General features: G+C 45.3%; 2 protein-coding genes across 3 annotated transcripts in view; one reads left to right on the top strand and one right to left on the bottom strand.

The window, feature by feature from the left end:
• Window positions 1–13,065, bottom strand: part of CDH13 (cadherin 13) — a 1,164,483-nt gene that overhangs the window by 557,488 nt on the left and 593,930 nt on the right. The gene's annotated exons all lie outside the window — the stretch shown is intronic.
• MPHOSPH6 (M-phase phosphoprotein 6) overlaps window positions 1,218–13,065 on the top strand; it is a 1,084,238-nt gene continuing 1,072,390 nt past the window's right edge. The window contains exon 1 of the mRNA XM_050775062.1: window positions 1,218–1,222. The gene's annotated coding sequence lies outside the window, so the exon portion shown is untranslated. The remainder of the gene's footprint in view (window positions 1,223–13,065) is intronic.

Below are 13,065 nucleotides of genomic sequence, written 5' to 3'. Positions count from 1 at the left end.
TATACTTTAATTAGCTGAAACAACCAGAAGTGGGAAGAACCTAGTTACCACTATGTTACCAGAGATAGTTAATGCCAGAATCTGTCTCCAGAATTGTTTTTCCAGAATAACCATCCAGCATTTTAGGAAGGCACGTTGGCACCCATCAGGAATCTCCATGCTGATCACTTCCTTAGGGTTTCACTAATTAAATATTTTCTCACATTATTCAAAGAGTAATTTCTATAACGGTTAAGAGTTCTTATGGGGTATTATTAAAAGCTTTTCTTTCTTAGAAGTGTGTAATATGTTGGCTTAAACAGGTTTCTGGACTGCAGATCTTCAAAATATCTTTACTATGTCAAATGTGCATTGTACATTTAAGGAAGCAATTGTAGTTTGCAATGTACCTTAAATGTTCCCAAGAGAGCACAAAGCATAAATCTCTGTGTGTGCGCGTTTGTGTGCGTGCGCGTGCGTGTGTGTCGGGAGGGCCTATCTCTCAGTTCTTATGTTTTCAGAACTAGTTTGGAAAAGTTATTCTATATTAATATCTAAATCCTTTTCAGGTCCACAAACTAGGGAGAACTAGAGCGTCCACATACTTTGGAGATTGAAGTACTTCTGCCAGGCTTAAAATAGGCACATTTGGAATCATAAGTTAAATATCTTAAATGCATTTAAATGCAAATTATTTCTGAATTAATCATCTAAGCTATATAAAGCATCATGAGTTTGAATTGCAGTCAAATGGTAACAACTCATAACTTACAGCACAATATCCATTTGAAAATATTTTAATCCTTTAGCACTTCATAGCACACAAGTTTAAGGACCTCAAAGGCAGTGAGTCACAAAAAAGAGAAAAGTATCTTTGAGAAATGCACATTCTAGCATATATCCTCAGTCTATGTATTAGCACTAAAAATATGTGCTTAAGTGTGCCGTATAGTTGAAAATTGTGTTTCTGAATAATATCTACATAATTTTCAATAAAAATAAACTTGCAGTAAATTATCTAGATCTTAAGGTACCAAAGACAAATGGCCTTTGCTGGAATTAGTTTTCCCTCAGGAGTAAGGAAATAGAATTTGTCTTTTACAATGAGAAAAAAAAAATTAAAAAAAAAAAAAAAAAAAACAAAACACCACCACCACATAGAATACAAAATGAGCATTGGCAAGTTCCTCTAGAACCGTGTTACTGGCCACTTCTCAGAATTTGGGTCAGGGATAGGAGGGGGGCCCGGCTAGGCAGAGCCCTGACATGCCACGATTCCAGCTGAAAATCCAGTGAGTGAAAACATGATTTGGTTAGATCAAGGCTCACGTGATACTGCTATCAAAGCTCATAACAACACTCTATGGTGGATTTTATTATTTTCATTTTGCACCAGGGCTTCTCTGCAGTGACACTATTGGCACTTGGAGCTGGGTCATTCTCTGTGGCAGGGGCTGACCTGTGCATTAGAGGGTGTTTCCCAGCAAACCAACTGTTTATGTATGCGTATATGAACTTTTTTGAGACTGGGTCTCACTCTGTTACCCAGGCTGGAATGCAGTTATACAATCATAGTTCACTGCAGCCTTGAACTCCCAGGCTCAATTTATCCTCCCACCTTAGCCTCCCATGTAGCTAGGATTATAGGTGCATACCATCACACCGTGCTAATTTATATATCTGTTTATTTATTTTGTAGAGATGGGATCTCTATGTTGCCCAGGATGGTATCGAACTCCTGGCCTCAAGCAATCCTCTTGCTTAGGCCTCCCAAGGCACTGGGATTACAGGCATGAGCCACGGTGCCTGGCCCAAACCAAGCAGTTAACAGAGCCAGTGTGTGGAGCTGGGGCTCTGGAGGGGAGGAGGTGGGTTTGTCATTTGGTTCTTTCACTGTCAGCTACCATGTGACATTTTTCCAGACACTTCCCTAAGCTTAGTTTCTCCATATGCAAAATGGACAAAAACAATCTCTACCTTTAAGGTCCTTAGGAGTATAAGCTCCAGAGGGGCTGGGGGTAGGGCTACAAATGTGTTTCGTTCACTCTAACATCCCTTGTGCCTAGAACAATGCCCCTGACATAGCAGGGGAGACTTAATTTCTAAGTGATCATTCAGGAAACACACTCACGCCTCACCTGACCACCATCGGTGTGCAGTCAAGTCCAGCTGTTGTTGTTTAGCGTCAGTTGCACTGGAGCAGGAATCTGGACTTGGAGCTGCTTAGGTCCAACCTCAAGGGGTTTCACTCTCCCTACTTACCCTGCGTTATCAATTACCCTCCATCTAATCACACATCCCCTCCAGTGGACAAAAGGGCCTTGGGACAGGTGGCTATTTGGGGCCTGCTTCTTGCTAAGCAACGAATGCAAAGTAGCTCTGTGCCCAGGACTGCGCCTAACAGGAATAAAAATCAAGTGGCCAGCTGTTTCCTGACACTCATTCTGCAGAAAATCATCCCCACAAAGCACCTAGGAGACATACATGAAAAAAAGGAAGATTTGAAAGAGGCTGGGGCACTCCCACTCTGGAAGGAAAACATATCAGAGAAACCAGTTTTGCCACACACTGCCTGTGAGCTTTCAGAGCTAGAATCCAGGGTTGCCCCTGTGGGTTCATCCAGAGTTACTTCTCCCTCTGGCCGTCACTCTATTTGAAGCCAGAAGAGGGGAGCCCCTTGGACACTGTGCTGGCCATGTTATCCATCCCTGCTTTCCAGAGATGACAGTAGCTGGGGTCAAAGGTGAAGATCATCCATCACTTAGCACTATGTGACCTTAGACAAGTTCCTAACCCACTCTGTGTCTCTGTTACCTCATCTATAAAAGGGGTGTGGTGGTAGGTAGAATAACGGCCCCCAAAGACGCCCACATCCTAATGTCTGGAAACTTTGACTATGTTAGGTTACATGGTAAAGAGGATTAGTGTTGTGAACTAGATAAATTTAAATTAAAGGATTCTGGATTATGCAGGTGGGCCCAATGGACTCGTATGGGTCCTTATAAAGGAAAGAGGGCTGGGGAAGAGAGAACAGGAAATATGTGAGCGTGAAAGCAGCTACTGCCATTGCTGGCTGTGAAGACGAAGGAAGGAGTCATGAGCTGAAGAATGCAGGTAGCCCCCAAAAGCTGGAAAAGGCAGGAGAAAGATGCTCCCTTTCAGAAGGAGCCAGCTCTGCCCACAGCTTGGTTTTAGCCCAGTGAGAACGATGTTGGACTTCTGACCTAAACAACTGTAAGATAAAAATTGTGTTGTTTTAAGCCACCAAGGCTGCAGTAATTTGTTTGGGCAGAAATAGAAAACTAATACAGGTACCTACTTGTTGAGTCAGCACAAGGATTGGTGAGATAGCATCTGTAAAGGACCAGCCAAGCCTGCAAGCGCTGCTTATGATCATCAACGTTGCTGTGGCTGTTACTGTGTTAGAGGGTAAGGGTCTGCTTCACGCTTAGCCTGGGAGTAAAACAGACCCCTAGGATAGCTCAGGCCTGTGCAATGGTTCTAAGGGGGAAAACTGCTGGGAAAGAAAAACAATTTTGTCTCGTATATTTGCACATTTCCCCTTTCCTGCAAAGATTTTCTAGTCATTATTTTATTTGGGAAGTGGGGTACAGACAACCTCAAGGGACCTAAAGCTGCCCCTGCCACCAATCTGCAAAAGTGGGTTCACACTGAGCTCCATGAAAACGCTCCCTGGGGAGCCTGTCCCAGACTGGACTTAGTTCATCTCCAGGTCAGAAAACATCACCATCATTTCAGGGGGACACATTTTTGCCTTTCCTTGGAAATATTCAGAAAAGGAGAAACTTATAAACTTCCTTTAATGCATAAACTATGATAGTCTCAAAAGCTCTTAAAATTAGATATCAAAGGACTGGAGCTACCAGTTCCTAAATATGAGGGTTTGTGTTAGCTTGTTCTTACATTGCTATAAAAAAATACCCAAGAGTGGGTCATTTATAAAACAGATAGGTTTAATTGGTTCACAGTTCTGCAGGCTGTATAGGAAGCATGGTGCTGGCATCTGCTCAGTTTCTGGGGAAGCCTCAGGAAACTTATAATCATGGTCGAATGCAAAGGGGATGCAGGCGTACAACATGGCAAAGGCAGGAGCAAAGTGTGTGTGGGAAGGGAGGTATCACACTTTTTTTTTTCTTTTTTTGAGTCCTGCTGTTGCCCAGGCTAGAGTGCAGCTGGCATGATCTTGGCTCACTGCAACCTCCGCCTCCCGGGTTCAAGCGATTCTCCTGTCTCAGCCTCCCTAGTAGCTGGGATTACAGGCGTGCGCCATCACGCCTGGTTAATTTTTGTATTTTTAGTAGAGACAGGGTTTTGCCATGGTGGCCAGGTTGGTCTTGAACTCCTGACCTCAAGTGATCTGCCCACCTCAGCTTCCCAAGGTGCTCAAGTTACAGGCATAAGCCACTGTGCCCAGCCATTTTTTTTTTTTTTAAGTTCAAGGGTGCAAGTGCAGGGTTGTTACATAGGCAAACTTGTGTCATGGGGGTTTGTTGTAAACATTTATTTAATCACCCAGGTATTAAGCTAGTACCCATTAGTTATTTTTCCTGATCCTTTCCCTTCTCCTACCCTCTACCCTCTGAAAAGCCCTCCTTGTGTCCATGTGTTCTCATCATTTAGCTCCCACTTTTAAGTGAGAACACGCGGTATTTGGTTTTCTGTTTCTGTGTCACATTCTTTTATAAACATCCAGATCTCACGTGAAATAGCTGAGCAAGAACTTGGTCGCCAAGGGGATGACACTGAGCCTTTCATGAGGGGTCCACCCCCACAATTCAATCACCTCCCACCAGGCCCCACTTCTAGCACTGGGGATCACATTTCAATATAAGATGTGGAGGGGACAAACATCTAACCATACCAGAGTTTATCTAGTCCAGGGTTGGCAAGCTTTTTCTGTAGAGGGGAAGAGTAAGTCCTTTTGGCTTTGCAGGTCACACTCTGACAACTATTCAACTCTGCGGCTGCAGGCTGGAAGAGGCCACAGAGAAAATGCAATGAGTGGGTGAAGCCGGAGTGGGCCCGCAGGCCACAGTTTGCAGACCCCATACTTCTAATCTAACTACATAAAGTAACAATCCCTCTATGCTTTTCTTGAAGGCACTCATCAGTTCCTGCTGGAACACATCAACCGTCAGGGGACTCACTGCTGCACAGGATGGCCACTCCATGCGCGATCTATGCTTGTTAACATGCAATTACCCTCACCCCAATCCTGACTCCATCAGGAAGTACAATCAAAAGTGAATCCAAAATTTTTCTCCCATCTATTCCCTCGGAGAGCCCTGAACCTAGCAGATTTGCCAACATACAGATGCTTTTTCTGTGGCTGACCTTCAGTAGGAAGGCAACTTTCCATCACCCCAGGGTACCAGCATGCCAAGATCCAACCTACACAGTTAAACTGAATTGTTCATAGAAGAGAGGGAAGTGAGGATGGGTGGGGAGGATGGAGAAAGGGACTATTATAAAAAGGGGGCCGCGATGTGCAAGTTATCTAGAATGTGACCTTCTTATTCATTTCCATGTGTCTTCCCTGTTCCGATCCTAGCACCAGGCCTTGTTCTGGGCATTTGCTCAAGTTTAGAGAGCTGGGAGAAGGTCAGAGCCTGAGGAAGATGAAGGCATGCGGACAAAGAGAGCAACCATTCTGGATGGAAATGGTATTTCCAAGATATCTTTTGGCATATGCTTGGTTCACATTCCAAACAAAGAATTCACAGTTTTGCCTTCCTTCTGTCTCAGGGCCTGGATTTCCTGGGCTAACCCAAAATTATGCCATCCACATTGTGGCATTCCCAAGAAACACGTGTTTTCTGTTTGATATCCTCTGGAATAGCTTTTTTTTTTTTCTTTTTTCTTTTTTGAGACAGAGTCTTGCTCTGTCACCAGACTGGAGTGCAGTGGCGTGATCTTGGCTCACTGCAACCTCCACCTCCTGGGTTCAAACGATTCTCCTGCCTCAGCCTCTCAAGTAGCTGGGACTACAGGCACCGCCACCACACCCAGTTAATTTTTGTATTTTTAGTAGAGACGGGGTTTTTGCCATGTTTGCCAGGCTGGTTTCAAACTCCTGACCTCAGGTGATCTGCCAGCCTTGGCCTCCCAAAGTGCTGGGATTACAGGCGTGAGCAACCGTGCCGGCCTGGGACAGCTTTCTAAAAATAATCCCAGATTTGGGAATAGGGAGTGAAGAGGATTGCGGGGCTGGTCACAGAGGGAACACACAGTATGATCTAGAACTTCTTCCACATTGACTTGCAGCCTACCTCAGCAAGAGAAAGATACTTCACGCAGGCCTGCCTGTGCCTGCTTTCCCACGTTAACACATCCATTTTCTAAATATATTTCCTTTTTATTTGGGAGCTGAAACAGCCCTGCTAATTACCAGAGCCTCACATCACAGGAGATAAGAAACACTGAACAGGAACTAATGTGACTTTAGTAGAGTTCATGATTAGGTTCTGCAATAAAAACCGAAAGGGAGTAGAAAATGCATTCACGACTGATTGCGAAATGCCAGCTGCCCATTTTTCTCAGCCTTTCTGACCGCTGCTCCAGACCTCTGTAGTGGGTCTACCCCTTTTATATGTGTATTCCCCAGGTATTAATGATCCACTGAAGGGGGACACGATCAATTTCAGAAGAGCACAGGGCTCTCCTCCCAGCATCTTATTGTCAAACATTGACAATACAGTCACAAGAATGTTTTACGTGCTAAGCCATCATTTAACGAGGATGCGACTCTCCAGTTTGCTTTTACTCTAGTCCAGCTTCTGGCACACTGAACATGGCCCAGTTTGGTCCCACATGCAGAAACAGGAATGAGTATTCCTGAGTTAGAGAGTATGAGAGAGTCCTTCATCATGGGCCTGCAGACCTTCCAACATGATTCCAGAAAAGATGGACTTTACTTAAAGGAGCCCATTATGCAAACATCTGCACCTTTGGAAGAAAGAAAAATAATATGGAAACGATCCCTTTTGCTACCTAATGCCTCACTGTGAAAAAAGATAAGCCTTCTGGATAATAAAAATCTTAAAACGGATACCAATCAAACAAATCAACAGCTAACAGCTCTGGCCAACTGTGTTTAATAAATTTTGAGATAGACCACTGATAAACCCCTGTAGAAAAAAAAAAAAAAACCTCTAAGTTTAAAATTTTAAAAGAGAATATTTACTTAGCATGGAAATTATGCCAGACTAAATAGGGAGAACCAGTCAGCGCACAAAATGCTCCCCACCCCTCCACACGTGAATTTAAAAATAAAGGTTTTCTGGTTTACTATGTGTAGAAGGAAGCTTGAAGTCTGAGCTCCAGGGAAAGCAAGGTTTTGTCTTGGATCTCTTTCCCCCAGTGCCCGGTAGATAGTGGCGTCTCAACAAATGAATGCGTTTTTGAATTAATTTCTATTTCATGACAATTTGAATGTTATTATTGACTTGCTCAAATAAATCTTATCTTCTTGAAATGCAAATTGGATGTCACTCCCTTGCTGAAAACCCTCTGAGGCTGAGGCTTCCTTAGAGTAAAATCTAAGCACCTCATCCTGCCCTAGCGAGGCCCGGTATGGCCTGCCCTCCTCCCACAGTTCCCCATTCCTGCTACTCTTTTCATCCCAAGGTATATTTAATATCTTCACTATGAGTTTGGACTAATCCCATTCACTATCCAGGTCTTCCTGGGTGAAAACTCCATCTATCTCATGTGTGATGTGTGTCACTCTGGCTTCAAAGACCCAGAGACAGAACTCACTGCCTCCCATTCATCCCCCGCATGTCAACCAGATCAGTCCCTGTAAAATCCAAATCTGATATGTCACTTTCAGCCTAAAATCCTCCATCATCTCTCCCTTTCACCGCAGGAGTATCATGTCTAAGCTCACTCTTAGCATGTGAGTCCCACCTTCACCTCTAATCAAGCACCCCCCGCATGGCCCCACCCTCCTCTGCCCTAAACTGCACGCACTCCCCTGGAGGCACCATAAGTGTTTTCTTCTCTAAGCTGTCCTCACAGCACCCTTCCTGCCCCCATCCATGTCTCTGTCCCCTAGCTTCCTTCTCATTCTTGAGAACTTGCTTTGACCTCATGTCCTCTGGAAGGCTGAACCTGTAACATGACCCTCCTCACATAATACAGTCGATTGCTGCAAATCATTGCCCCAGCTAGCGTGTGGACTTTACAAGAACAGAGATAGTGCCCCTTGTTGTGGTGCCCCAGAGATGAAGACAGACTTCTTGACTATCCAAGCCTGATGAATACTGAGTGAACAAACCATGCAATAATTTTAGACCCTCCGAGTGGCCAATGCCATGCAAGGATCCAGCAAAGCACGGCCCTGAGGACATGTGGGGACGGTCCTGTGCACGGTGGGATGCGGAACAGCATCCCTGACCCACCAGATGCCAATAACAGCCCCAGTTGTGACAACTAAAAACATCTACAGACACTGCCAGGCATCTGCTAGGGAACCAAAGCATCCGTGGTTGAAAACAGCTGTCGGGGGTATGTGAGAGGTAAGAACAGCACTCATTCCTGCCCTCAGGAGACTTTCCATCTGGCCTCCCTTTTCATCCCCCTCCCAGGAGGGCCTTCCTGGACCAAGCAGTGTCTCCCACCACCTCTATGTCTTTTATCGGCTCTGTGTCTATTCCTAGCACTTGCGACCACCGGATTGTCACATACTCACTAATGCCTGTAGATGGACAGAGTTCCATGAAGCAGAGATTTGGTGGTTGTCTGCTGCTGTATCCACAGCACTGTGAAATAGTGGCTAACACAAGTTGGGCGCCGATCAATGTCCTTTGACTGTAATCGACCTCCAGGTTGAGCTGAATCCCTTACTGGAGGAGCTGCCGAGTCTGCGCTGCCTGGCGTGGACGCCGGCTCTATGGTCCCCAGCTGCTTCCCTGTTTTCCTCCACTTCTCTAGACTGGAAAAGAAGACTCAGCTGGCCAAAAAGCATGCTCCCCCACGTGCGTTTTACCCGGGGGTTTTGCTCACAGGTTCTCCCTATTTCACATCCAGAGCAGTCACACATCTGCTCCAAATAAACAGGAACCAGTGGGCAGGCAAGAATTGAGATGGGTAACGTGGAGGTTGGCTGACTTCCCAGCATGGGATGATGACATGAGGCACATCTGCCTTTATTCCCTGATCATAGGGACCACCAGCTTCCAACCTGCCCCAGGGGAACTCAGTCTCCATCACAACATTATTCCCCAGGTATTTCCTGGGAGGCCCAAGGTTGGCTTCTCAAGGGCCCCCTGATAAATGTCAGCTTCCATACCATGTGCCAACTGCTGCTGCCTCCACCATTATCAGGGCCACTGGGGGAAATGTCACCACGGCGACCCATCCCTAGCGACCAGCACTTCCCATGCCACAGGGCTGCAGGTGTCAGAAGAGGCCCCTCTTTCCAACTGTGTAATCCTTGGCCACCTGATCCCATAGCCGTGGTACTTAAATCTGGTTTCTGACCCAATCGTTTGTGATCAATTTAATTAGCTTCTGGCCCTCACTTTCAATCTTGCAGAGTCTTTCATAAAACATGACCTCAATCGTTTCCCGTTCTCGAACCCAAGGGTCTTCAACCCACTTCAGGGTCCCGGCGTAGGAGGATCAACCTGTCTGCATCCCCTCTTTCGCTCCTCTGTCTTCCAGTCCACACCTCTAACCAGCGTAGGAGGATCAACCTGTCCGGATCCCCTCTTTGGCTCCTCTCTCTTCCAGTCCACACCTCTAATACACTTCTTCTAACCCCTTCTCATTTTTACCAAATAAAAATAAATATCTTTATGCCGATTGCTGAAGGCACATACATGGCCAGTGGGTGGTGGGAGCTGGAATGGATGTCCCCCACCCCGCCCCTGCATGTGGGGATCTGGTCCCAGAGTGTCAGTCACAATGCTCGTCATTGAGGGATAGTTACATAGCCAGGGAATCTCAAGTCCTGGGAGTCTGAGCAGTTGCCCAGTTATTTAACTTGTTCCCTGTAAATTCGCTGGGCAGCTGGTCTGGACAAAATGGGTCTAAGGCTCTCCCAGTCCAACGTATTGTGATGCTTCAGCACCTTGCTAAAGAAAATGCTGCCAAGTAATTTGAAGAATCAGCATGATGAAGTAGACTTGGTTGTAGTAAGACTACTAAAACACAAAAAAAAAAAAAAAAATGTAGCCATCGTACCATTTATTCATTCCATGGATGTCTGCTGAGCCCCGAGTGTGGGCCAGGCGCCGCAGGTGCAAAGCCCAGTGTGGGGGTGGAGGAGAGAAAATTAAGGAATGTGGGGTTCTCCCACCTGCCAAGATTCAAGTTGAACCTCTTCTGAGGAGTTTGTGCTAATGAAGTTCAGAGAAAAATATGTTTCCATAGCCCTGAGTGAGGAAGCAGCTTTGCTTAGTGGACCAAATAAATAATCAGTCAGAAGCAACTCAGCAGCGTAATCCAGGTATGTGGCTGCTGCCGCAAGGTCGTTTAACCTCTTCATGCCTCAGTTTCGCCAGCTGCACCTGACAGATAAGGCCGGGTTGTAATAAAATGAAGTGCTTGGAAATATGAAGAGATGAACTGGAAAAAGTCAGGTGGAGGTGCTCAGAGGTGCAGGGGTAGGGAGGGGCTGCGAAGAAACCTCGAATTATTTTTTCACAAGCAGTCAGAAGACAAGCGTTCGTTTATTAAATTCTGTTTCTCTGAATTCCTATTTTTAAGTGTTTGTGTCAAAGGAGGCATTAGAAAGCAGCCTCAGATGTTTGCTCAGAGTCAAGCAGTTGGGAGAAATGAGATCTTTGACTTTTATTATGCGTTAGAAACTCCTGCATTATCTCGCTTGATATTCAAACACACCTAGCTGGTTAGTATGATATTAATTCCTAATTATGAACGAACTGGGGTATAGACAAGTAACACAGCAGTTCTCAAACTTGGCTTCACAATGGAAAAACTTGGAGAATTATATAAACATACGGACACCTGGTCACACTCTGAGACATCCTGATTTAATTGGTTTGGAGTGCAGCTTGGGCATTCAGGTTTTCAAAGCTCCCCAGATGATTCTAAGGGCAACAAAGTTCAAGAACCACAAATGCTTTGTTCAAGGTCACAGATCTACTAAGGCAGATAAAGCTGGTTCTGCTGACCCCAACACTAACTTCCCCCTATCGGGAATTACATCAGCCTGTTCCAGCTCCAATCTTCTGAGGACATCTTCATCTCTGGCTGAGAAACAAGCAAACATGCAGTAACATGGCATTTAACAGTCATCCAAAGTGCAGACAGGATGCAGCAAGGAAGCCTGGGACAAATTTACCTGGCTCTCAGGTGCCACTAATGAAACAAAAAGAAAACAGTTTGGAAGAGCTGGAATTGGATGGAGAGGGCTTTCAAACGGCACACCGGAGCACCAGGAGGAATAAGTACACTTGAGGCACGTGTTACCCCGCAAGAACTGTAATGAAACTGGTTCAAAGCAGGTCAGCTGCCATGATGTTAACACCCAGGAGTGTGAGTATTTACACCTGTGTTCCTCCAACTACAGTGAGCCTCAGGATTACCTGGAGGGCTTGCTAAAACCCAGATGTAGAGACCCACCCCGAGAGTTTCTGATCCAGCAGGCCTGGGAAAGGACCTAACAATTTACATCTCTAACAAGTTCCCAGGTGATGCTGTTAGTCCAGGGTCACAGTTTGAAGCTGCCCAGTGAGATGATTCCCTTTTACAGAGAGTTACTGACATTCAACTGTTTACCTGCTAGCTGCTGCCTCACAAGTGCTTTCAACTCCATTTTACCTGCAGGGAGCTTAAACTATAAAACCCATATGTGGCAGGCTGGCTCCCAATTCCAGTGCACTTACTAAGTGACTGGGCTGAGGGATAAACACTCACTAACTATAACACTTTTAGGAGATGATACTGTAATCTCACCCTCGTTCTAAAAAGGAGAAAACAGAGGCTGAGAAGTAACTTGCTAAAGGTGTCAGAGTATTAGAATGAACCATGAAATTGCCAGTGTTCACCTTTTTTCCACCTGTAAGAATGGCAATTTCATATGGTTCATGTGACAGGAGAGTCAAGATTCTTCCCTCCAAAGATCTGGCTCCAAAGCCTGGGCTTTTAACCCAAATTCTTTGTTTTGTCCCACTCAGGGCTCTTACCTAGGCCACATGTGTGTTACTGATTGACGGGACCACAATGATGGGAGAAGTTAAGATCATAGGTTTGAAAACACACTCCCCTAGGTGTGACCTGTTACCTGCCTTTGGGTAGCTAAGCTTCTCACTGACAGGCTCTCACTTGGAATAAAATTGCACTCCAGCAATCCCACTACTGGGTATCTACACAGAGGAAAAGAAGTTATTCTACAAAAAAGATACTTGCACAACATGTTTATAGCAGCACAATTTGCAATTGCAAAAATATGAAACTAGCCCCAATGCCCATCGATCAATGAGTGAATAAAGAAACTGTGGTATGTGTGTGTACATATATATATGGTAGAACACTACTCAGCCATAAAAAGGAGTGAATTAATGGCATTTGCAACAACCTGGGATGGGATTGAAGACTCTTATTATAAGTGAAGTAACTCAGGAATGGAAAACCAAATTGTATGTTCTCACTCATAATTGGGAGCTACGTTGTGAGGATGCAAAGGCAAAAGAATGATACAGTGGACTTTGGGGACTTGGCAGGGGGGAAGGGTGGGAAGGGAATGAGGAATAAAAGGCTACAAATTGCGTTCAGTGTACGCTGCTCGGGTGATGGGTGCACCAAAATCTTACAAACCACCACTAAAGAACTTACTGATGTAACCAAATACCACCCTGTTTCCCAAAAACCTATGGAATTAAAAAAAAATTACACTCATGACATGACAATGTGGTAGATGAAAACAACCACTCCAGTGCTCGGCTAGCGGACTTTCCTGTACCAGGAAGCTGGAAAAACTAAAAACTATGTTGACCCAGCTCTCTTGCAGCTAGAATCCTGCTTATGGCCTAGGTTCTTCCTGCAGATGCACCAGCGTGAGACTGGATGGAAGTGAGTGGCAGAAGGCCACAGCTG

Source organism: Macaca thibetana, chromosome 20 (genome assembly GCF_024542745.1).
Source record: "Macaca thibetana thibetana isolate TM-01 chromosome 20, ASM2454274v1, whole genome shotgun sequence".
NCBI lineage: Eukaryota > Metazoa > Chordata > Mammalia > Primates > Cercopithecidae > Macaca > Macaca thibetana.
Note: the sequence above shows the minus strand (reverse complement) of the source record. Positions and strands in the feature narration are given on the sequence as shown.